At 50.1% G+C, this 26,395-nt stretch overlaps 1 protein-coding gene across 7 annotated transcripts in view; it reads left to right on the forward strand.

Moving 5' to 3' along the window:
- Window positions 1-26,395, forward strand: part of CTIF (cap binding complex dependent translation initiation factor) — a 333,464-nt gene that overhangs the window by 32,815 nt on the left and 274,254 nt on the right. Inside the window, exon 1 of one of the 7 annotated variants that reach the window (XM_021930112.2) lies at window positions 7,270-9,634. The exons of the other annotated variants lie outside the window; for them this stretch is intronic. The gene's annotated coding sequence lies outside the window, so the exon portion shown is untranslated. Of the gene's footprint in view, window positions 1-7,269; window positions 9,635-26,395 lie in introns of those variants that run through there. 7 annotated transcript variants of the gene reach the window in all.

A 26,395-nucleotide genomic window follows, 5' to 3' on the forward strand; every position in this document is an offset into this window, starting at 1 on the left:
TCCCCCTTCCTCCTCCTCCTCGTCCTCCTCCTCCTCCTCCTCCATTATCCTGCCTCCTTTCTCCTTCCTTGTTCTTCCTTCCTCCTTCCTTTCTTTCTTCTTGAAACCTCAGTCTTTGCTCATGTGGCCTTCAGCTGATTGGAGGAGGCCCACCAACATTACAGATGGTAGTCTGCTTTCCTTAAAATCAATTGGTTATAAATCAATTGACTATAAATGTTAATCACATCTGAAAAATACCTGCAAAGCAATATCTAGATGAGTGTTTGACCAAGCAGCTGGACACCATAGCCTCACCAGGTCAACATGTACAATTAACCACCACAGAGCCAAGAAGGATGAGGGTAAAAAGACCCTGGGAATGCAGAGGAGAGGAGCCTGGGGTGCCTGTGTGGCCGTCGGAGGTAAAGATGAGTCCTCTTGTTTTATAACTGAGGAAACTCAGGCTCAGAGAGGTAAATTCAATTGCCCAAGATTGCACAGCTAGTAGGAGCTAGAAGCAGGACCTGGCCTGGGCTAGTCCAGTACAAAACTCACATCCTAACCCCATGGGAACTAATGCTGCTTCATATGCGGGGTGTGTGTCATCCTGGAGGAGAAATTTGATCTGGCCCCAGAAGAAGAAGATGTTGATGAGGTAGATAAAGAAGAGTGATTGGAAGCAGGATGCAGTGGCTCATGCCTATAATCCCAGCATTTTGGGAGGCTGAGGTGGATGGATTGCTTGAGCCCAGGCGTTTGAGACTAGCTCGGGCAACATGAAGAAACCCCAACTCTTAAAAAAATACAACACTTAGCCAGGCCACTACCATTAGTGTGTGCCTGTAGCCCTAGCTACTCGGGAGGCTGAGGTGGGAGGATTAATTGAGGCCAGGAGGTTGAGGCTGCAGTGAGCCATGATCATGCCACTGTACTCCAGCCTGGGCAAAAGAGCAAGACCCTGCCTTAACAAACAAACAAACAAAAAGAAGGGGAATTGGCATTTTCAGCTTGGAGAACTGGCTGTGCAAAGGCCAGTGCGGGAAGTGAGCCATCTTGGAGGTAGCCAGCATGTGGCTGAAGCAGTCTTTAAGGACAAGAGCCCTTGCGTCTGGATCAGGAAGGCTGCCCTGAACTGCACTAAGAGGCATTTGGGCTTCATTTCAGGGCCTAAAGTTACAAAATGGCAGCCTCCAGCCAGGTCTGGCTCAGCCCACAGACCTGCTGGAGTCAGAGCAGCTTTAAAACATTGCATGCAGGGCCTGGAAGGCCGGCAGAGCATGGGACATCCCTGTGTTTCATGACCTCCCCCTCCCCATTTATTCCAGTCACCTGCCTGGCCCTGTGTCCTCCATGTGACCCAGGCCAGGGGATTCCAAAATGGCTTACTTTGCAGGAAAAAAAAAGACAAGTGTGTACACTTGGCTCATTGTTTATTTTTATACATGTGTAATGTTGCACTGATGTATAGTGTGTACCAACAAAGAGATTGAACAAGATGAGATTCAAAAACTAAGCATTCTAATATTTTCTATGACCCAGTGATCACTCAGGCACCCCACTTTGAAGTCCCCCTAACTAGATGATGGAGGGAAAAGGCAGGTTTCTATGACAAAAGCTCCTGGTTGACACATGATGACAGGGAGGAGCTTAAGAGAGGGTGTGGTTAGGTCAGGTCAGCAGACAAGGGCCATATATATCCAGCCACCCACGCAGGCCATTCGCAGTGTGCCATCACTGTGTGGGAATGGGAAGGCAGTATATCTGAGGACATCCTGCTCGCCATGCCTCTGGCCGCCTCTGTATCAGGTGCTGTCCTGGGCCCTCTGACACCCCTGGTGGCTGGTGTCATTACCCAGGGGGAAGGCAGTTGCATCCCCAGCAGTGCGTGGCTATACAGGTCACCTTCCAGGGAGCAGAGTCTGGTGTCGCCGGGTGCCCTCAAGTCTGATTTACAGTAATCTCACCAGGTCTCACCTCCTCTCAGTGAGACCTTCCCTCACCTCTTCTTTCCCGAAACTGTCTTCCAGCTCCTCCTTCCTGCCAGGGCGGCTTCCTGCTGTCACTCTAAAGAGGGAGGGTCTCTGTTCCTGCTGCTCTTCAGTTCAGACAGATGCCAGCTGCCTGGAGTTGCACCCATTTGGGGATAAATTTATTTTTCTTTCCAAGTGGCTTTGGGGTGAATGGGCTTAAATAATTCCCTGACTACCCTGTTTAAATTTGCTCCCTCTCCCCCAGTTCTTTGCCTCCTCTGTTTTATTTTTCTCCATGGCCTGCATTATCCTGTGCATAAAAAATAGTGCATAATATTGCATTAAAAAAGGAAACAAAATTAGTGTCTTAAAACAACCATCCCTTTATTATTTGCTCACAGGTCTGCATTTTGGGCAGGAGTTTTGGGGGTTAGAGGGTGGGCTGGGAAAAGGTCAGGGCATCTCTGTTTCTTGTGGTTCAGCCCAGGGCCGCTTGGGACCCTCCGTTCTCTGCCTGGTGTCTGTGTGTGGTTAGCTTGGGCCTCCTTTCAACATGGCGGGCTCAGTGTTTTTGGCTTTATTGCAAGGTGACTGGCTTCCCTCAGAACAGAAAAGCAAAAGCTGCTAGGCCTGGAGTGGGCATCATGTCACTTGCGCTGTGTTTCTGAGCATCCAGCCACACACTGGGAAGTGTGGCGACTATCTCGTCCCCTAGGAGTGTGGTGTGAAATGTTGAGATACTTGATCAATGTTAGCTCTTTCATTAGACACAGCCCTGGACTGTCAGAGACTCAGCTCTTGAGGTAGGTGACTTCCTCTGTGACCTGGCCCAAGACTCACTCCCTCTCTGAATATTTAAAATGGGGAGAATAGAAATACTGGCCAGTCACATGTGTACCTCAAGGGGCTGCTTGGAGGGCCAAATGAGATAAAGAGTAATAGTGATGACAGGTGTTGGGAGCTGGGTATGACCAGGTTTTGGGAACTTCACTCCTTGGAGCTCCCACTTCCAGACACAGGGAGTCAGTCCCGCCTCTGCCAGGACTCCTGGGGGCAGGGTCCAGGGTGCAGGGGAAAGGTCCCGGCTCCCCTTCTTGAGGTGGCCAAGCAGGCCCCCGTCAGGTCAGCGGGTAGGGCTTCAGTCCAGCCACTTTTGTTGAGTGTTTAAAATTTACCAGGGGCTTTACATCTTTTCTCACGTACCCTCAAAACGGTTCTGTAAGGCAGGTGATGCTTTGCCCCCCGACAGCTGTCCTATGGCGACACAGCCAAGTGACAGAACCAGAACTCCAGCTTCAACCCACTGGGTTCCAGACATCATGCCCTTTTCTCACAAAGCTGGCCAGGGACAGAGACTCTTGGCAAAATACCAGAATTTTCCTTACTATGAACACTGTCGACTTTAATTAGATTAATTTTCGCTTTTCTTTTGCCTTCGGGGGTTTAAAGCTGACGCAGCTGGATTACAGCAGTGCACTGTGAGTGGAACAGAGTTGTAGTGTCAGGACCTCCAAGCCCTGCAACCCCCAGCATAGGCTTTATTTACCCATGCACCCCCACTGAGAGGCTCCCTCACCCCCTGAGGGGATGGAAGGTCCATGGAGATACAGCTTTGCTCTCCCGGGAGGGTCTCTGCCCTCAGGCTCAGACTAGGACTGTCCTAAAAGCTCCCTGCCCAGCATGCTTTTTGATGAAGGCTGCTTTGTGCACACACATGTGCTGGGCTGTGGCCCCAGCCCCAAGCCCTAGTTATCCACAGTAAATGCAGAACAGCAACCACCCTGTGCAGCCTTCTCTCTCCAAGGTAAACTGTTGGAGTGAGGGCTTTTGCCTGGACGAAGGCCTAGTCAATGAGAGTGCTTTGCTGACTCCAACTCTTGCTTTTCACCCTGGGGAGCCAACCACAAACATTTGTGGAGACCCACACATGCCAGGCAGGGCCTGTGCTACAGAAACGTGCACTGTGGAACAATCGGCCTCAGAAAGCCGCCGAAGAACAATGCAGGCTTGTGAATTGTCCCTCCCAGTCCTCGGGCAGCAGCGCCTGTGTGCGGTGCACCCAGGTGTGCCCCCTTGCCCTGGCCCGAGAGGCACCGAGGAGGGGGCCTGTGTTTTGGGGGTGTATGGTCACTTGCACCGAGGCTGCCCGGGGCAGGGTTGACCTTTGGAAGATCAAATATGTGGCCTTCTGGGCTTTGCCCAGGCCAGCTGTTGACCCAAGGGAGGAACACTCAGTGTCACATGGTGTGTTCCCCTGTCCTCTGGCCTGGCCATCATCATTGCAAAGCCAAAGAAATAGAAGCATTTGCGGTAGCTGGGGAAGGGAGGTGGGGCACTGGTGCCAGTAAAGTCCCTTCTTGAGATGGCCTTTTGGTTCATCTGAGGACCTTGCTGTCCGCCCATCTAGGCGCTGCACTCACCCTGGGTCCCGCTTGCCACTCTGCTCACGTTGAGAGTCCTCTTTCTATGTGGTTCTCTGCTTCAGCCAACACAAACAGCAGAAATAAGCCGGGAGAAGCCACCTCTGAATGGAGGTTCTTTTTCCAGATTCGCTGTGCCAGCCGGGGCGTAACCGTTTAATTGCTGACACTAAGTCTCTCCGTAAAACCAAATGAAACAAGGTTCCATGGTGCCCCGAGTATAGGATTTGAGTGGACACTAAGAAAGCAGAGAACAAAAGGACCCAGGGAGGATTCGGTCTGCTCAAATGCACCTTTAAAATTCTCCTACTTAGACCGTAATTCCATATTCTACTCCACTAACTTGTTTTGGCGCTTTAGAGCTTGTCTTTTGTGTGGTTTTGGTTTTCTGGGCTTCTCCACTGAGGAGAGAACATTCTAGAAGGGTGAAATTGTTAATTATTCTTCAAACTTTGAGAGCTGCTTATGTGGAATATGTCCTATGAGAGCACTGTGATATTGCAAGTCGTGACCTCCATTCCTCTGGGATGATCTGCGGGGACAGGGTCTGCCCAGAGCCCTGATGTCAGAGTATAATACTGACTGAGCTTCACAGGCTGGACTCAGGGAGCCAAGACTTGAGGTTGGAGATGTGAGGAGAAAATCACGAACAGAAATTGTGGCTCTAGACAAATGCTGCCTCATCTACCCGAGGCGGGGAGTTTGGGTAGATTGGAATCTGACCTGTTTCCGCCTCAGGACAAGGTGGTAGCAACGGTATTTAGGTTTTTAAGGCGGGTGATGTCAAAAGCCGTGTCCAGAAGAAAATAGTCCTGTTGTTGGCCCTATTCTTTCACCCTAAGAGATTTAATCCAGAGATGGTTTGTAAGATCCCACTGCTGAGAGGCGCCGTTCCTTCCCCGGCTTCTCTCACGCCTGGACTTCCCTTATGCTGTATTTTGTTTGTCTTTGGCCAGGACCCTGAAGGATAGTGCCACAGCCCCTGTGTGGCCCTCATCTCCAGTTTTTTCTCTAGTACCTATTTTAGATAAAAGCTTTTTTGAGACAAAAAATTCATATAACATAACATTCACCCTTTTGAAGTGGATTTTTTTGTTTTCTTGTTTCTTTTGTTTGTTTGTTTTTTTGAGAGAGTCTCGCTTTGTCGCCCAGGCTGGAGTGCAGTAGCGCAATCAGTAGCGAGGCTCACTGCAGCCTCGACCTCCTGGGATGAAGCAATCCTCCTGCCTCAGCCTCCTGAGTGGCTGGGACCACAGGTACACACCACCACGCCTGGCTAATTTTTTTGTTGTTTTTGTAGAGACGGAGTTTCACCATGTTGCCCAGTCTGGCCTCGAACTCCTGGGCTCAAGTGATCTGCCCATCTGGGCCTCCTAATGTGCTGGGATTACAGGTGTGAGCCACCATGTCCAGCCTAAAGTGGATGGTTTTTAATATAATCATGACGTTGTGCAACCCTCAACACTATCTAACCCCAGTTTTTTATACCCATTACCATAACTCTCATTTTTCCCCAGCTTCCTCAGCCTTAGAGAACCACGTGTGTGATTTCTCTATAGATTTGTCTATTCTGGACATTTTATATAGACGGAGTTATACAATATGTTCTCTTTTGTAACTGGCTTCTTTCACTTAGTGTAATAGTTTCAAGGTTCATCCATGTTGTGGCATATATCAGCTCCTCTTCTTTTTTTTTTTTTTTGCTGAGTAATGTTCCATTAGGTGGTTATTCTGCATTTTATTTATTCCTTTATCAATGGATGGAGCTTTGAGGTTTGTTTCCATATTTTGGCTATTATGAATAATGCTGCTCTAAACGTTCAAGTACAGGTTTTGGTGAGGATGTATGTTTCGAATTCTCTTAAGTGTATACCTAGGAGTGGAATTGCTTGGTGGCATAGTGACCCTATATTAACCTTTTGAAGAACTGCCAGGTTGTATTTCAGAATGGCTGCACTACTTTACAATCCCATTAACAGTGCTTGAGGGTTCCAGTTTCTCTACATCCCCACCAACACTTGTTATTATGTCTTTTTGATTATGGTCATCCTAGTGGGTGTACAGTAGTATCTCATTGTGGTTTTGATTTACATTTCCCTGACGACTAATGACATTGAACATCTTTTCATGTGCTTTTTAGTGTTAAAAGCTCAGGTTTAGATGTTTATCCAAGTGTATATCTTTGGGAAAATGTCTATCAAATTGTTTGCCCAACTTTTAGTTTGGTTATTTGTCTTTTTATTGTTGAATTGTAAGAGTTCTTCATATACTCTGAATACTAGACCCTTATCAGAATTTGCTAATATTTTCTCCCATTCCATAGAGTGTCTTTTCACTTGATGATTTGCTTTGAAGCATAAATATTTTTAATTTTGGGGAAATGCAATTTATCTCCTGTACTTACTCTTTCATTGATATGCTTTTGGTGTCATATCTAAGAAATTGTTGGCTATTCCAAGGTCACAACAATTTATTTTTGTTTTCTTCTAAGAGTCTCATGGTTGTAAAACACTCTGACATTTAGGTCTATGGTGCAGTTTGAGTTAATTTTTGTATATGTTGTGAGCTAGAGGTTCAGCTTCATTGTTTTGTTTCATTTTGTTTTAGAGACAGTGTCTCACTCTGTCACCCAGGCAGGAGTACAGTGGTACCCTCGTAGCTTATTATTATTATTTTGAGATAGGGTCTTGCTCTGTTGCCCAGGCTGGAGTGCAGTGGTGCGATCTCGGCTCACTGCAAACTCCATCTCCCAGGTTCAAGTGATTCTCCCAAATTCAAGTGATTCTCCCGCCTGAGCCTCCTAAGTAGCTGGGACTACAGTGCATGCCACCACGCCTGGCTAATTTTTGTGTTTTTAGTAGAGATGGAGTTTCTCCATGTTGACCAGGCTGGTCTCAAACTCCTGACCTCAAGTGACCTGCCTGCCTCAGCTTCCCAAAGTGCTGGGATGACAGGCATGAGCCACCATGCCTGGCCATCTTTACTGTTTTGCATGTGGATGCCCTGTTGTCTCAGCACTATTTGTTGAAAATGTTTTTTCCATTGAATTGCCTTTTGTTTTTCTTACATGCCTCTTTCCTACTAAAACGTAACTTAGTTCTCTCCTTTTCTTCCCCCCAAACCCACACACACACATCTGCTAGCCTGCCTCAAAGTACCAGGGATCCCTGCTGCTCTAGGAAGTCCTGCATTGCCTGCCCAGAACCTCAACCCTAACTCCCAGGGTCCCTTTCTCAGATGGATCTTGATGTACTCAGGTCTCTTTGTGCGAAGAGACCTTAGTCTCTCTGGATGCGAGGATTCATCTGCTTTAGGGGAAGGGCTGAAGGAGGAGCTGCATGGGATCAAAAAATCCCACATTAGTGTGTATGTATATTTTTTCACGCCTGTGTTTCTGACTCCCAAATCAGGTGTAAACTTTCCCAGTCATGACCCTCTTGGAGACCCTCATCCATTGGTACAAAAAATGTTCACTAGTTAGATAATTAAATGAAGGAACTACGATGTCTCTGATGGACAAGTGATTCACTCAAGTGGTACTCCATCCATCCATCCACCCGTTCATCTGTCCATCAGTCAGTCTGTCCACCCATTCATCTACTGAGAAATGAAAGAACTGGTTGCTTGGTCCCTGTCTGCCGGCTGGGTCAGAGTTTTGCTACAGGTTTGTGTATTGTTAGAGGCTCAGGTTAGCTGCCTATCCAAGTGGGAGCCAATTTATCAGAAAGCCAGAGTCTGCGGTTACTGTGGCTGTGGTCACTCGTAGAGTGCTTGGCGCAGGTCATTGGCACTGGGGCCTTTTTAGTGAGTGGGTCTCCGCAGGAGCTCAATGATACATCTCCAATCAGCAAACAAGAGTTAGAGCAGAGGGACAGTGTGGCCTCAGGGCCCCTTCCTCCATTCCAAGATATCTCTAGATACTGCTCATTAGAATTCAGTACTAAGAATGAAGGTGGAGGCTGGGGAGACATTCTCACTCCCAGGGGCCCTGTGCCAACCACTCGCCTTCAGTGGTAACATCCTTGGCACCTTCGTTTCCATTACACCTCACCTGTGTTGCTTTCTACACATCCCGAAGTTGAGCTTAACCTGGACACCTTTGGGCCCCGTGACCCATTGGTGGGAGCACCACACTACTACTTAGAAAGTGGGGTTTTTGCCTGTGGCCCACTTTTCGGGACCCTCTCTGACTGGGACTGTCATTCCCATGTTTACCGGACCACCGTCTTTCTGGGTGCTCAGTCCTGCCTGTCCCAGTGTGCAGGGCTCCTCCTCCCATCCTGAGGAGTTCTTTCTTGGAATTTTGGCTCTCCCGCCCTTTAGCCTGGTTTCCACGTCCACTCCCCACCTCAAGAATTAGAGTTCTGACCTGAACCTCAGAGGAGGATGAGTCCCCTGGGAGGCCTGGCAGGATGTGGATTCACCAGGGCTGGGTGGGGGGTGTCGAGGGGGATGGGATTGGGTATCAACTAATCCACTGGCTGCAGGCATCGCGGCCCTGCCCAGCTGACACCGCTTTCGCATGGATTGCTTTCCAGAGATGAGAGCCTACTGCAGTACTGCCTGGGGGCTGTCTTCTCTCCATTTAGCAACGCGATGCCACAATTTTGCCGTGCCATTACACATTCTTTCTTCAGCGTCATTCCAGCATCAGCTCTCTAATATCCCTTTTTATAGATTTTCCATTTCACAGAGAAAGAAGGTGAGACAGCAAATACTGTTTTCGCAAATGCAGGGGCTGATGACTGAGTTTGATGGGTTTTCTTTTGTTTTTTGTTTTTTGGTTTTTTTTTGGTAAATTCCTGAGACCTACCACATCCCAGCATGAATTGTGTAACTTATCTGCCCTGTGTCAAAAATTAGACTTTGCTCCTGTATTTTCAGAAATAATTCTTGCCACGCTCTTAGGTTTTCAGGCTGTGTTTTGGCTCTGCCCTCATCTTATCTCTGAGTTCCAAGAGCTTTCTTTCCGTTTCTTTTTTCTCGGTGGCCCGTGCCTGAGCTGGGTTGGCAGGTTCTCCTCTTCTTGCTGTGCCCCTGCAGAGTCTCTTTCTGGCACTGCTTTAACCACTGCACTTCATCTGAGGGGAGAGAAAGGAAGAGCCACTTGGCTAGGGGAGCGAGCGCTTTCTCCGCTGGTAAAGATGTCCGGGAAGAGGGTCCTCCCACCCCTGTCCAATGTGTTCCTGGGGTCGGGCAGCCAGTGACCCCCTCCACCTCATTTCTTTCTTTTCGTTGCCTGCACAGGACTGGAGAGCTAGCGTGAGTATCCGTCCTGCAAGAGCTTATTAAGCCTTGCTTACACACCTGGCACCGGGGAGGTGGTGTTACCTGTCCTGGCAAGGCGGGGAGGAACAGCAGACGGGAAGGAGTTAAAGCTCTCCACAAGGAAAAGTGTGATTAAGTGGCAAAGGGAATGGTTTGGAAATAAGTGCTGGGGGCTTTCAGGGGAAGGGGAGGTCATATGGGCCAAAGCGGGGCAGACCTTGTGTCTGAGGAGAGTGAGAAGACCCTGAAGGATGATGGGTTTGGAGTTGGGTGGAGAGGGACCCTTGTTGGAGGGGGAGGATGTCACTGTATTCTCCCTGCGGGACCTCCTGTGCAATTTGGCGTCTTAGGGGCTGTGGGTTCCAAGAAGCGGGAGGTGGAGTGGGGTGTAGAGGGCCGGGTACCCTGAGAGTGTGGTGCTGCACTTACCCTCTGGCCAGCAAGGGAGCATATGGCAAGACTTGACTGAGACAGCTGGCAGCGTCCTGGGCTGGAGAGTAGAGGCTTGGCGAGATGGCAGGGGGCAGGAGGCGTGAGAAGCTGGTCTCCATGATGAGATGGCTGGGCAGGGAGGTCAGGGACCACACATGGTGTGGACGCACCCGTGGAAACAGAGAGGAAGGGGAGAGGGAAAGGCATTTTCACCGAAGGTCCCTCAGGGCCTAATGACAGGCTTCTGGGGATAAAGGAGGCACCTGGGAATGGGGTTGATTCTCTGTGGCTCTCTGGGGGCCTCATGCACATGAGGCCTCCCCTGCCACCGCGTCATGCCCTCCTGTCTCAGGGTCCCCTCTGTGCTTCACGTGGGCTCCTGAGGCACACTGCGCTGCGTTGACCTGCCCCCTGTGTGCCATGGTGCCTGGGCCCAGGGACGGCTGTGACCTTCCTGGCCTCCCTGCTAGCATAGGTTAGTGCTGGTGCAGGGTGGTGGTGGGAGTGCTTGCAGTAGCAGTGGCGGCGGTGGTAGTAACAGGGTTAGAGCTGTTACTCTCCACTAATAAACATTTTCTTACCTCTAATTCGTTTAGTCCTTAGAACAACCCTGTGGGGCTGGCCGGTCTTACAGATAAGGAAACTGAGGCATAGAGACTTCAGAGACTTCAGCAATTGCCTGAAGTGCTGCACTAGTGAGAGGCAGAGTCTAGACTGAACCCCCAGCTCATGGCTCCATACTCCATGCTCCTGGGCACTCTTCCTCCTTTTTCAACAGAGCAGGCCAGTGCTGCAGAATCGCTTCCATCATGCAATTTAGAGATGGGCAGCTGAGGGTCAGCACCTCCAGTATGCCCAGGGCGTGCCCCACCTCTCTGCCGTATGTCTGCTGCGGTGGAGAGGAGGGAGGAGAATGAGGGGGGGTGTCCAGATGGGAACTGCTGGCCTTTAGGGGGCCAACTGGGCTACTGGACCGGACAGAGCCTGAGCATAGCCCCAGGTGCACCTGGTGTGACCCCCACACATGACCTGGCCATGGGGAAATCTGGCCCTGTCTGGGTGGGGCCAACAGTGCTTTGGCCCTAAGAGTCTTAGGCCTCCCAAAGGGTGAGGAAGGACAAGGAGGCAGACTGGGGTGATGGAATTCACAGTTCGTGGAATTAGATGCTGCAGAAAATGTTAATGAATGCCCTGTTATCTTAATTTTCTTACAGTGTGAAGTGTTTAGGCATCATGAGGATGAGAGTGATACCAAACCCAGGAGAGCTTTGCGTTCAGGTCGCATTATTCTTAGATTTGTAGTTTGGTGGGGAAAGGAGTCGGACTATTTTTCGAGGGCGCCGATCTCGGTTTGTAATTAACAGACAGCATGCCCTCCTGCTACGTACTCTCCTCACTCACGCTTTGCTGTAATTAGTGTTTTAATCATCTTCTACCAAGATCCTCAGGTCCACAAGAGCCTGCAACATGCCTGTCTTCACTACCCCATCCTCTATGCTGGGCACACGAGCAGGGAGGGAGGATCGATTCCACCACGAGGGCTTGTAGGAGGGGCCAACAACTGGGCAGTCGACCAGTGGGAAGTTGGGCACGTGGCAGGGGCAGCCCGACTCGAGCACGGATGGACAGAAGACATGTCATGTCTGGGGAAAGCAAGTGACAAGGATCCTGGGATGAAGTTGGGGAATGGTGGGAAGAAGCAGGACACGAAGTGCTTTGAATATTAAGTCAGTCACTTTTCTTGTGTTTAGGGAGACAGGGCTGAAAACACATGCTTTGTAGAAAAAACAGGAACAGTTTCATGGTTCTTGTCTTTTTGCAGACAGGGCCTCTATAACCCTTACAGCACCTTTGTAAGAATCGGAAATAGGCCTTTCTTACCTTGGTGGATGAATTTTGAAGAAAGCAGCCCCTACCTCCCCTCTTCCCACCCAGCTGGCCGCAGCCTTGTACCGGGGCACAGCGCTTAACAAATAGGGTTTGAGCTGGCTCTTGGCCCTCACTTGCTGTCTAGGATGGATATTTTTGAGCAGTACACAAGCTGCGCAACTGTACATAATCACCGCTTGAGATTTATGGTCTAGATTTAGGCTTCTGATTGGAGATACCATACGATGGGAAGCCTTTCTGTGTCACCCAACTCTGATTGTCTTATTTCTTTACACTATTCTCTTAGCCATATGTTGCTGTTCTTTGCACAAGAAACCAGGGACTGTTACTACTGGAGGTCAGGACCTTCATAAGCACATTGACCGCAGTTCCCAAATATTCTGGACCCTGAACATTGCCATCACCCAGGAGCTTATCAAAATGCAGATTTCTGTACCCCAAACTCCCATTGTGTGTGATGTAGGAGCTAAGACAGAGTCCAAGAACCTGCATTTTCATAAGCTCTCCACTTGCACACCACAGATCTAACCCACTTTCAGACAAGGAAACAGAAGCCCAGAGAGGTTTGGTGACTTGCCCAGGCTATCCCAAACCGGAGAGGAGACCTGAGTTTGACGATGTTCAGTGCAGGCCTCCTCTGACTGTCTCCCCACCATGGTGAACCCAGTCCTCTCCAAGCTCCCCCATCTCTGATGATCTCCAAGGCCAGGAACCTTGCTCTGTAGCATTTTGTTTACAGACTGTGCTTCCTGTAGCCATCAATGTTTTGTCCCCTCTTAGTGTATCATCAGTACTTTATTGAAGCATAATTCACATACAGTAAAATGCATTCTTCTTAAAGTACACAGCCTGAGGGATTTTGACAAATGTTTATACCCCTATAATCATTGCCCAGATCCAAGTAAAGGTGGTTTCCATTTCCCCAGAAGGCCATCAGTTGTTCTGAAAGGACAGAGGCACCTATTGAGGGACAGAGATCACTTCTGTTTGATCCATGCGTGTGTCTGTGTGTTTTCCGTGATTTTCCTTGGAAGGGTGATGCTGCGGATGGGACAGAGGTGGAGGAGCAGTGGGAACAATGTGTAGTCACATTTCTCAAACCCAGAGCATTGTCACATGCCAGGGCAGACCAAGCTGCAGGGTAAAAGTGGTGCATCTTCTTGGAGTATTGACGGCATCTGAAGATCGTGCAAGAAAATCTGTCTTTATGTTGAAATATAGGGATGGATAGAGAGCAGAATGCAAAACTCATTTGGATGTTGACAACAAAACATTCGCCCTGTAGAAAGTAGGGAAAGTGGGCTTCTCTTAACCCTCCTCTGGATCCCCAAGGGTAGCAGTCTTGCTCCTGCGCTGTCCTAGCGTTAAGGAGAGTTCGACGTGCCAGTGTGTGGCATTCATTGCTGAAGCCATTCAGAGGATCCCATGGCCTTCTGTGTGATTGAGATGGGGCCTGGGAATGCAGCCTGGACACCCACACCATCCACACCCTGGGGATGACCTGCTGGGAAGGATGACAGTACCGTTTGCCCTGGAGACTTGGCAGGTAGCCCATCCTCTAAAACTCTTTGAAGAATCTACATTTTTAAGACATGAAGCTGTGGACAGGGACCCTTGGCATTTTCATCCCATCCCTAGGAGGGACCTGGAGCATCCAAGCATTGCAATCTACTCCAGCCTGAAGAGGCTCTCTGGGACTTTGTTAAGGGGCATTGACCACTGTTCCCACCTCCCAGGGATAGAATCGGGTCAGAGCCTTTCAGCCATCGACCCAGCCACTGAGCACTCCTGCTCCCTTTCTGTTTCACATAGATTCTTCTTTAATACTTTGTTATCCTGCCTCAATTTCATAAATCTTTATAGCTGAGTTAAAAAAAAAAAACCCTGCAAATGTTTTCCCTTTGGGTGAACTCTCGCTTCTGCGTGTTGTGATGATGGCGATGCTAATTCCAAGAGCCAAGGATGTGAGGAGGATGCCTGTTGCAGGGATGGTGGCCTCCGCCCTCACTTTTCCTAGAGACATATTTGTAAGTGAAATGTCAAAGGCACCTTTGGTTATTTCTAGGTTCTACATATATTTAACGAGTTTTAAAATACTTGTGCCATATTGCCCAGCAGAAGATAGGTTGCACATGTTTTCACTACCATTAGCTGACTGAGAGCACTTGTTTCCCCGACAGTGAAGATCGGCATTCCTTTCCACACTTTTATTTTTATTTTTTTGAGACGGAGACTCGCTCTGTCGCCCAGGCTGGAGTGCAGTGGCTCAATGTTGGCTCACTGCAACCTCTGCCTCCTTGGTTCAAGCGATTCTCCTGTCTCAGCCTCCCAAGTAGCTGGGATTACAGGTGTATGCCACCACGCCCAGCTAATTTTTGTGTTTTTAGTAGAGACAGGATTTCACCATGTTGGCCAGGCTGGCCTCAAACTCATGACCTCAAGTGATCTGCCCACCTCAGCCTCCCAAAGTGCTGGGATTATAGGTGTGAGCCACCACGCCTGGCCTTAAATTTGATAGATGTAAAATTGTACCAAAGTTTCCTTTGCATTTCTTTGGCTAGTCACTGCGAAGATTTTTCAGGAATTTATAACCTGTTTCTGTTGCATCCTTTATAAATTTGCTTTTTATGCTCTGCTCATTTTGCTATTTTTGATGTATTTATGTCTTTCTTTTATTTTAGTTAGAGTCTTAATTTACAGGGTATGTCCTTAGTTTCCAGTTTTCAAAAAATATTATCTCTACCCAGACTCAGAGGCTTGGAACAGATTCACTCCAAAGCAATATCAGGCCACCACTCCCACACAGTGTCTTTGGGAACATTAGAAAAAGTGCTTCTTCCCTGTCTGATACAGCACCATCCTAAGTGTAGGGCTTAGTGAATGGCACCCAGGTGAGTTCAACCTGTCCTGGGTCCCTTAGCCAGGCTCCCCTGTTCAGAACACAGCTGTACAACCTACACAACCTACTGTGGCCACTCTAGTGTTGTAAAAAGTGAACTAAACCACTTTTTTTTTTTTTTTAATTGAGACGGAGTCTCACTCTATTGCTCAGACTGGAATGCAGTGGCACAGTCTCAGCTCACCACAGCCTCTGCCACTCGGGTTCAAGCGATTCCCATGCCTCAGCCTCCTGAGTAGCTGGAACTACAGGTGCCCACCACCATGTCCGGCTAAGTTTTGTATTTTTAGTAGAGACGGGGTTTCACTATGTTGGCCAGGCTGGTCTCGAACTCCTGACCTCATGATCCATCCACCTCGGCCTCCCAGAGTGCTGGGATTACAGGCATAAGCCACCGCACCCACCTGCCACTTTTAAAAATAATAACAAAAACTCCAAGCCATTGAGGGTACAATTTCGAATACAATTAAATCTCCCAGCTACTAATGTGGCCATTCTGCATGGAGTCTGATTTTGCTTGGCATTGGCCTGCTCTGTGCTGTGGCATGCCGATGGCAGAGGCCTGGGAGAGAGGGCAGAGGCCTGGGTTCTAGTCCTGGCTGTGTTACTAACGCATGGCCTGACTGTGGGCAAGCCAGCTTTTTGGGGCCTCACTTTTCTCATCTGTAAAAGGAGAGGCTGTGACTAAATAAATTTCTAGGTCATTCTCAGCTCTAAATATCTGCATGTTCAAGTTCTAGCTATATTTTTCTTTTTTCCCCAAAAAGATTATGACATCTGTAAGACAGGTTAGGTTTAGATTTTTTTCTTTAGCATGTGGGTTATGTAAAACAAAATCCATTTTGACGTTTTTGCATTCCATCAAATTTCTACCTGATGTATGCTGTTTTAAGTGTGTCTGAAAGAGGATTACTTCCACATAGCCAATCGCCTTTCTCCATTTTACCAAAGGCATCCTGGGGTCTGTGGAGTCGCTGAGAAAAGGCATGGATGCCCTTGATGGTGGGAAAATGTTGGCTGAATTACTCTCTCAGCTCATCTCACCTCTTCCTTGTCTCCTTTCTCAGTACTGTTTATGGGCATCTCATGGGGAAGGCTCAGAAATGAGCAACCCTTTGAGGACCTCCGTGCCTTGTGGGGAGCCGGCAATTACTGGGACCCTCCTAAGTGGCAACTCCACAGGCATTCTTCCTTGCTGCATCCTGGGGGCCTCTCCCACAGAGGACACCTCCTAGCCCGCTCTCCCTGACTCCACTTTCTCTACTGCCCCAGGCCTTTCATGCTTTCCAGCCTTTCCCCGAACCCATTCTCTGTGGCCTGTCGAAGGTGGGGTTTCATCCCAGCCGCTTCTCCACTTGCTCTCTTCCTAGGCCCTCTGGCTGTCTCAGGTGGCGCTGGCTGGCACCTGTGTGCTCCACACCAGATCTGTCTTCTGAACCCAATCTAGCTCCCACTCGGCTGCCTCGGGGACCTCTGGACCTCAGGTGTCTCAGACCATGTGCCCCCAAATCCAGCTTGCGATCTTCATCCACAGTCCCTGTCTGGCTTTTCTGTCATCTAACTGGTCCCCCAAACAGGTGGCCTGGGACTCACCTCCCACCTCTCCTGACCCCCTCCCCTGCCTTCCCTGACCTGTCCGTCCTGCCCCTTCCCGGCTCGCTCCACATCTGTCCTTCCTTCTCCTAGCAGTATCTGGGGGCCGGCCTGTGCCTTCTCTGGTCTTCTGAGGTCTGGCCTCCTACAAGATTCTCTCCACCACTGATGCTTCTGCCTCCAGTCTCTCCTGCTCCCAGTCTTCCTTTATTGCTTTGATCCAAATTTAAAACAAAGAATACTGCTGTCCTGTGGCGGGCTCCCTGTGGGAGTCACTGCCATCTCTCTTTACCCCTCCCCATCCCAGGAGGGGCCCAATGCAGGCTTGCACAGCTGAACTGGACTTGTCCTTGATCAAGGTCAGACTTTTCCCTCTGATTGTTCTGCCACACTGTGGCTGAGGGCACCAGCCTTTTCCCTTTCCCCTCCCTCTCTAGATGTACCTGACACCCCATCTCCCATAATCCTCCAGAGATTAAGTAGATCCAAGACCCTTGGGCTGCATGTCAGAGCCGGAAGGGGCAATCCAACCCAACTTTTTAAGAAAACCAAGGCTCTGGGAAGGGGCAAATGCTGGGTCATGTCGTTGGAGGTTTGTGGCAGGGACTGTCATGCCTGCGTGTATGAGTTTCCCAGGACTCTTGTCATAAATTATCACAACCTGGGGGGCTTAACACAGCAGAAACTCATTCTCTTAGTCCTGGAGGCTGAAAGTCCAGAATCAAGGTATCTGCAGGGCTGTTTCCTTCTGAGGGCCGTCAGGGGGAGTCTGTTCCAGCTTTTCTCCTGGCTCGAGTCAGCTCCCAACAGTCCTTGGCATGCCAGGGCTGGCAGATCCAGGGCTGCGCTGGTCCCCTGCCTGCCTCCATCTTCACACGTGCTCTCCTCGTGTGTGTCTGTGTCCAAATTTCCCTCTTATAAGGACCCCAGTCCCTGAATTAGGGCTCCAGTATGACCCCATCCTAACTTGTTTACATCTATGAAGACCCTATTTCCAAATAAGGCCACTTTCACAGGTCCTAGGGGTTAGGGGTCCAACGTGCCTTTTCGGAGGGCAGACACAGCTGAGCTAATGCGGTGTGGTCCATGTCGCTTGTTTATGTGGTGCTAGAGAGGGACCGTGAGGTGTGGGTCACACTGGTTCACCTTGGGGTGGATTCAGCTGACCTTTGCGGTTGAAAGCTCTCAGCATCGTATTTATAAGACCTGTATCATTTAATAAACATTTTGCTAGTCTTGGATGCTTCTTTGTGTCGGGGGAGCTGGGAGAGGGAGGACTGAGGTCACCTGGGCCAACTTTCCAGGTGAGATTACACATTTCAGCCTAGGGTGGGGCAGAGCCACCTCACGGAAGCATCACTTTTATTCTTTCACTTTTTGTCATTTTTCCCTTTGGAAACTAAGCTTGTCCGTGCTCTGGGACATGCGGTCGTGCGTCCCTCTCTGCTGGGTTGAGCTGGCAGGCCTGCCCCTGCTTTCCTTTACAGGCGAGTGCCTTGTGCTGCTGTTTTTCTGATTGCTCTGGAAGTTCATTGTTGCTCTGGCCCTCCTGACCTATGTCTGGCCTTTGCCCATGTGCAGAGTTTGTGGATCAGCATTTCAGGGGTGCGGGGGAGCAGCGGTATGCGAGTCCATAGCCATGGAAGTTTGGGACCCAGGCCTCATGAGGCAGAAGCCTGGCTCTGGGGCTCCATATTTAGTCTGGAATCCAGCCCCAGCTGCTGCTCTGAGGCCACACTGCATGCCAGAAAGGGCAGAACACTGGCCCGGAGCCAGAGCCAGGACAGCGGGGTCTGCTGTGCAGTGCAGCTGGTGCCCAAAGGGCGTGGACCTTGCTGGGCCTGCCCGGAACCGGCCTGCTCCTGCCTGTGTGTCGACCAGGAGGCCTGTGGGAAAGGGGGCAGGGAAGAAAGTGAGCAAACCCCTCAGAATTAGAAGGATCAGAACTGGACAGGGCCTCAGAGTGAAATAGTCCGATGCATCCTTTCTGCAGAAAAGGGAGAGTGGGGTGGCCCTGGGCGATGACTTGCCCAAGGTCACACAGTTAATGGCAGAGCCACTAGATTTGGGTTTCTGGACATCAAATCCTTTGCCTTTCCCTGGAACCACGCTGCCCAGGAGGCCAGGCCGTTATCAGGGCGGGACTCCCTCCAGGCACCACCTTCGCCAGAGACCAGAAGAGGATGAACACACCATGGGGAGCACGCAAATTGGGAAAAGACATCCATTTCGGATGACTTCCTGCCCCTCTTTCTGTGCTACTTCCCAGGTTCCACTGGCTTCTGCCACTCCTCGCCCTCCACCCGACCCCCACCACTGAAACCTGATTATTATGTTAGTCATTTACCCATAGTATGAATATCAGTCTTCTCCCAGAGGAACTTGGACAACAACCATGGAGTGAGAGTTGGAGTCAGCCAGACACAGCCAGACGTAGCATTACAGGACATGTAAGGTGCATATGGACTGGAACAGGCGGATCTCAGAAACGGAGGAAGCCCCTGGGACCTGCTCTCTCAGGAAGGGAAGGCCCGGGAGAGCTATTTCCAAACCAGCCTGGGACGTGCGGGAAGATGCTCCTAGCACGTCTCAGCTCCTGTCTAGTGATTGATCCATCTCCCTTGTCCATGGAGACTGGCTGACCCATCTCATGTTCTGTAGCTCAGAGCTGCTCAGGAGGCAGTCTGATGGCCTCACTCATTATAATTACCCTGACTCTTCTAAGGCAGTCTTCCCACCACCCCACCTTGTGGGTCCCAGGCTGGCTGTGGATGGGCCTCCCTCTTATGTGGTACCCACGGCTCCAGGCAATGGCTGCCCACAAGGACAGAACAGGCTGGCCTGGAGCTCTGAGCAGGACACATGGGAGAAGACAGACTCAGTGTCAAGAAAAGGTCAACACCAGGCTGGCAGGTCCCTGGCCCCACGTCCAGTATGTGCCCTTACCTGCTGTGTGACCTTGGTGTCTGAACCTTTCTGGGCCTCAGTTTCCTCATTTCTAGGGATCCATTCTTCAGATTAGAGGCAGCATTGAAGAGAACGCAGTTAAAGGCTTAGCTCGCAGTAGCCACTCACATAGCTATCATTATGGTGCCCATTGCCTCATTTAACCCTCGCTGCAACCCTGGCAGGTAGGCAGGGCCAGTACTTGTAACCCCACTTTACAGACATGGAAATTGATAGTTAGGGTAAATAATGGACCCACCCAGCCCTTTGAATTTCTGATGCTGCACTTTTTCTTTTCTTTTCTTTTTTCTTAGAGACACAGTCTCGCTCTGTGGCCCAGGCTGGGGTGCAGTAGCACAATCATAGCTCATTGTAGCCTCCAACTCCTGGGCTCAAGCAATCCTCCCACCTCAGCCTCCTAAGTAGCTGGTACTGCAGGCATGCACCCACCATGCCCAACGGTTTAAAAAATTTTTTTTGTAGAGATGGGATCTCACTTTGCTGTCCCAGCTGGTCTCAAGTTCCTGGCTGCAAGTGATCCTCCTGCCTCTGCTTCCAAAAGTGCTGGGATTACAGGTGTGAGCCACCATGCCTAGTCAGTGCTGTGCTTTTTCTGCTGAAACACCCCAGTATTATCTCTGGGTTTTAGGAGCAGTTCTCACCCTTGACCCAATTAACCTGGATACCAGTGAATAAATTATTGTAAAGTTCTCCAGCTGCCGAGACACCCCAACTTCCTGGGTTGGTTTGAAAATAGCTCTCACAGCCAGGTGCGGTGGCTCACACCTGCAATCCCAGCACTTTGGGAGGCTGAGGTGGGCAGATCACCTGAAGTCGGGAGTTCGAGACCAGTCTGACCAACCTGGAGAAACCCCGTCTCTACTAAAAAATACAAAATTGGCTGGGTGTGGTGGCACATACCTGTAATCCCAGCTGCTCAGGAAGCTGAGGCTGGAGAATCGCTTGAATCCAGGAGGCAGAGGTTGCAGTAAGCCGAGATTGTGCCATTGCACTCCAGCTTGGGGAACAAGAGCAAAACCCTGTCTCACAAAAAAATAAAAAAAAAAAAAAAAAAAAAAAAGAAAAGGAAAGAAAAGAAAAGAAAAAGAAAATAGCGCGCTCTCCCCGGCCTTCCATTCCCATGTGGGCAAGGAGTGGCTGCTGGGGCTTGGCCTCATTGGAGAAGCCATGCGTGGGCAACCACTCAAGTACAGTGAGTGGATTAATAACCAGCGCAAGGCTGCCCCGGCCACTGTCATTGCCATGACACGCAACTTTTGTCATTGTTAACAGTTGGAGACTGTGTGCAGGCCTCTGCCTGGCAGTGCTGAGGATAGCAATTAGCAGGGAGTGGCGGGGGGACTAATCGCTCTCATCAGCCAAGAAGAATCCAAGCCTGCCTGCCGTTCACAGGCGTCCTTTAGCTCCTTGGGCCCCAGGGAAAGAGGAACAAAGGGAATCGCTGCAAAACGTGGTGGGGGGCTTCCTGTTGTTCCGGAGGGGCTGGCTGCCGCAGATCAGGGAATGGAGGCAGCGGGGATCTGGGAGGCCTAGAGGCAGGGGAGCCACAGCTGGGCTGGTGTCCACAGCCCATGTCCTGCCTTCAGATGAGCTGGCACATTTTTAGAGGATGCCTGTGAAGTGTTCTCCTGTTCCCCTCATCCTGGGCATCCTCAGGGGCTGTGTATCTGGTGGCAGTGTGGCAGCATTCAGGGTGCAGGAGGAAGCTCGGGCGGGGATTCCTTCTGGTCAGTGTACGGTTGGCAGAAATGCCTGGGAGGCCCTCAGCTGGGGAACGCACCCAAGACAGAGAGCAGGGGTGTCAGCGCCTACGCTGGGATTCTTAAGACTTTGCAGAAAAGGGCAAGTTTGTAGTGCATTTGAAGGACTTGGTTGAATTAAAGCAAAATTGTCCGGATTATTGTCATCATTATTGCTATTAATAATATGTAATTAGAATTCTTTTGTATTTTAAAGCTGATTTTTATGTTTTTAAACTTTGGGAGGTTTTTTAAAGATATTATTCTTATCTATAGGTATAGTAATGAGGCCTATAGATGAAAGTGACTGGATCAGGTGAGCCAGCCAAGGTGAGGGTGTACCTCTGCCTCAGGTGGGGTTAGGGCCAGGCCCAGTGATGCTGGGAACCCATTCAGATAGTTTTCTTTCAGAATATCTGGCATTTAGTTATGCGCTGTGTGATAGAGGCTCCTGAACAATTTCTTAGAGGACTGTTTCCTATCAACCAGATGACATGGACCAAAGAGGTGAATTTTTACCTCTGCTGTGCCACAGGTCCCTCCTATGGACACAAGCCCCCACTCCTATCTGCCCACTTCCCCCACTCCTGCAATGTGCAGCGGACGGTTTCTTTGGTGTCGTGGAGAACTATGGCTGCAGTCTGGCCTACCCTCTTTAGGCAGGTCCTGGGGGATGCCTTGTTCATGGGCTGGCTTCCTGGGCCTGCACCCCATGCAGATGCATGGGGTCCCATACTCAGAAGGGTTCACATTTGGCTAATTCTCCACTGTCTCTGTTTTGAAACTTTATTTTGAGCAAAAACCCTTCATTTTTTTATTTTTCCCCCACTAGGCCTTGCAAATTATATAGTCTGTCCTGCTTGCTCCGGGTCCCACAGTTGTTGAAACATGGATCTGTGCTCCTGACTGCCACGTAGCAGGTCTGTCAGCTGGCCTAGTGGCTATGGAGTAGCCGGCAGAGGCCCAGAGGCTGAGGACTGAGCTGTCTGTGGGGCCTGGCATTTAGGGCAGCCTGGAGATTTCTGGAATGAGTCCTCACACATTCTCCGGCTACCACTTTCCAACCGTCCTTCCATCCCAGCCTCTGCCCCTTCCCTCCTCACTTGGAAACATTAGGTGCACGCTGTGACCTTGTTGGCAAAAAGCAAGGGGCCAGAAATCCATGCACCCACAGCAGATAACTGTCCCCCTCCTGCACCCATCCTGAAACTGGCCCAATCTGAGCTCCCCACAGAGGTTTATTTTTGACAGATCGAGAAGACTAGAAGTATCCAAGGAATGAGGACTGCCCCGCTTGGGCCTCCTCCTCACCAGGCGCACTCAGTCAGGCTGCAGCATGCCCTGAGCACGTGCTGCAAGTTCCTGGGGCCAGGCTGAGAGCGCTAAGGCCCTTGTCTTGATGAACAGCAAGAGTTGCTGCCAGGGCTCGCTGGGCCCTGAAGGCCTCCAGTCTGCCAAGAGGGAGGTGGCTGTGGGCTGTGTGGTGCTGAGTCTCCAGTGCCAGGCATTGGAAAGGTCATCTTGACATCCTGCTTCCCTTCTCTGTCTCGAAGCATCAAGTCACCGTGAACAAAAGAATCAGCACTAAGCAGGCATGAGGAAATGGACCCCGGAGCCTGGCCACCCAAGGGGTGGGGTCAGGGGACCTGGGCTTGTTATGGCCTGTCCTTGGGTAAGTCATAGGATTCTAGGATTTTAAAGGTGGCAGGCATCTTAGAGCTCACCCAGCCCAGCCTCTTACCCAGACGAGGGGACTGAGAGCAAAGGGGAGAGTGGGAACGCCTCACTTCCAGGTCAATTAGGATTAGGATTGGTGGTTGTGCTGACTATTGCTATGTAACAAATTACCCCTCAAATTACCCAAAAACTTAGCTGAAACTACATACATTTACTTTTTAATTTTTTTTTTTTTTTTTTTAGAGATAGGGTCTCAGTCTGTCGCCCAACCTGGAGTGCAGTGGTGTGATCACAGCTCACTGCGGCTTCAACCTCCCAGTCTCAAGTAATCCTCCTGCCTCAGCCTCCCAAATGGCTGGGACCAGAGGTGCACACCACCACACCTGGCTAATATTTTATTTTTTGTAGGGATGGGGTCTCTGTATGTTGCCCATGCTGATCTCAAACTCCTGGACTCAAGCGAACCTCCCAAATTGGTCTCCCAAAGTGCTGTGATTATGGGCATGAGCCCCCATGCCCAGCCTTAAACTGCATACATTTATTATCTCATGGTTTATGCTGGTGAAGAATTGGAGCTTGGTTTAGCTGACTCCCTTGCTCTGGGATCTCTCCAAGGCTGCAATCAAGGTGTCAGCTGAGGCAATATTCAACTGCGGGAAGAGCCACTTCCAAGCTCATGTGTGTGGGTGGTGACAGGATTCAGTTCCTTGCAGGCTGTTGGACTGAGTTGTCCACAGTTCCTCTCCAGCATGGCAACTGCTTCATCAAATCGTGCAAGCTGAGGAGGCAATGGTGTCAGCAAGGTGACAGTCACAGTCTTTTGTAACTAAATCACAGAAGTGGTATCCTATCACTTCTGTCGAATTCTGTTTGTTAGAAGCAAGTCACTAGGTTCAGCCTACTGTCAAGGGAGGAGAGTACAGAGATCATGAATGGGAGGAGGCAAGGATCATTCAAGACCATCTTAGAAAGCTGCTTACCGTGGTGACATAGAACAGAAAATCCAAAGAACAGAGGTTTAAACAACATACTCCTTTCTTTCTTACATCTATAGGCAGGCAGCTCAGGTCTCGTGTGATGGCTCTGTGATCATAGGGGCCCAAGCTCTTTCTGTCTTTCCGCTTTGCCCTACATAATAGTTGACTGCTATCCTCAAAGTTGTCTCATGGTCCAAGAGAGTTGCTAGAGCTCCATTCATCATATCTGCAATCCAGACAAGAAAGAGCAAGTGGGAAGGGCAAAAGGCAGGTGACAGTGGAGTCAGTCCCTTTTTCTTTGCTTTTTTTTTCCCCCCCCCCCTTTTGAGACAGAGTCTTGCTCTGTTACCCAGGCTGGAATGCAGTGTTGCGATCTCAGCTCACTACAACCTCTGCCTCCCAGGTTCAAACGATTCTGCTGCCTCAACCTCCTGAGTAGCTGGGACAACAGGTGTGTGCTACCACACCCAGCTAATTTTTTGTATTTTAGTAGAGATGGGGTTTCACTGTATTAGCCTGGATGGTCTTGATCTCCTGACCTTGTGATCCGCCCACCTCGGCCTCCCAAAGTGCTGGGATTACAGGTGTGAGCCACCGCGCCTGGCGGGAATCAGTTCCTTTAAAGGGTTCAGTAACTTCCCTTTACACCTCATTGGCCACGCCCATCTGTGAGGGAGGCTGGGAAATGCAGTTTTTCTCTAGGTATATTTTCTCCCCCAGTGTTACAAGGATTCTGTTAACAAGGAAGAAGGAGAGAATGGATATTCCAGATTCAACTAGCAGTGACTGCTGTTCTTATGGCTCCTCAACCTGAAGGTATAAAGCCAGGTCTTCTGCCTCCACTGCATCATGTGGGCCCTGCGCCCAGTTCCTGATCTCCTGGGGGAGCTGAGTGGGTGGAGTAAGGGGCAAATGTTGGAGGATGAAGTTCTAGTGCAACACAGGATAGAACAGTGCATGAAGAAGTGTAACATCAACTGGCCTCTTCGTTCACTGCGTCGTTCATTTATCGTCGATTTGCTGACTGCCTACCTTTTGCATGAGGCAGCAGGAAAAGGAGGAAGACATAGAGTTAAGGGACCCACAGCCTCCAATGGGAGACAGACCTGTGACTGGATAGATGACCAGTCAGCTGACACTCACCAGAAAGCCAGCCCTGGGAAGGAAGGCATGCAGGCTGGGACTTGAAAGGTAGTGATACGTCTTGAATATGTGTCCCCTCTCAATCTCATGTTGAAATATGGTCTCCAGTGTTGGAGGTGGGGCCTGGTGGGAGGTGTTTGGATCATCGGGATGGATCCTTCATGAATGGCTTGGTGCCATCCCCCGTGATAAGTGAACTCTCTCCCTGAGTTCACATGAGACCTGGTTTAAGAGTGTGTGGCACCCCTCCCCCCACCCCCCCTCACCTTACTCCTGCCTTGGCCATGTGACATGCCTGCTTCCACTTTGCCTTCTGCCATGAATGAAAGCTCCCTGAAGCCTCCCCAGCAGCCAAGCAGATGCTGGTGCCATGCTTGTATAGCCTGCAGAACCATGAACCAATGAAGCCTTTTTTCTTTATAAATTACCCAGCCTAAGGTATACCTTTATAGCAATGTGAGAATGGCCTAAGACAGGTGGATAGCAGTTGTCTGGGCAGAATGGGCTGAGGGAGCAGCCTGTGTGCTGGCATGCAGCTCCAGCCCCCTTGTCTGGAGGAGGGCCAGTGCTGGGTGTTCTCTTCTCCAGCCTGAGAACTTGGCTGTTTCAGATTAGGAGACCCAGTGGCCAGTGCAGGGGACAGATCTCTACCTGCAGCGGGGCCCAGGATGGAGCCTCTATCGCCCTCTATTCCATTGCCCTTTCAGCCTTTCCAGCTCATCTTCAGGCTGCGGCACCCTGCAGCCAAACCTTTAGACTTCCAGTGGGCCTGCAGTAAGCTCCAGACTCTGAAACAGTGGGTAGGTGGCCTGGGTGGGGAGGGAAATCCCAGTTGAGGGTATTGGGGAGTTGGGGAAGCTCTGATGGTCTTACCAGAGCTCCAGATTTTTCCTACTTGACAACCTAAGGAACATCACAGGCATCCCCTGAACCATTGTTACTTTATGAGTCACTAGCGAACAATCAAAACCACCTAACTTAGCCTGTGAACTTCTGCTCATTCATATTTAAGTTTTTAGAGGTTCAGCCTGAAGGAAGTTGGAAGTGTGCTGTCATTAGCAATGAGAGAAGGTGTATCAGGCACCTCTCAGCTCTGAGGCCAAGGTAGCATCTTCCAAGGATGCTCAGAAGTGCGTGAAGCCTGTCCTGCCTCCAGCAATGCGCAGACTCAGAATATATACAGCAGGGCCTGCTAAGGTTGAGGGGAGCCAGCAATAAGTTCATGGCAGGTGTCACCTCTGTGGATTTAAAATTTAAGGTCAGAACTTGGGAACCCTTTGGTATTTGCCAGCCAGAAGGATCTGCTGCTCCGAGGGCCATGAAACGGTGAAACAGCATAGTGGTGTGGGCGGGCAGGCTCCTGTACTTACCATTGTGGTCAACAGAGAGGGTTCTATAACAACACGCAGGGCAAGAATGAGGGTGATAGCACTGATAA

The sequence above is a fragment of the Papio anubis genome, chromosome 19 (assembly GCF_008728515.1).
Source record: "Papio anubis isolate 15944 chromosome 19, Panubis1.0, whole genome shotgun sequence".
Taxonomy (NCBI): Eukaryota; Metazoa; Chordata; class Mammalia; order Primates; family Cercopithecidae; genus Papio; species Papio anubis.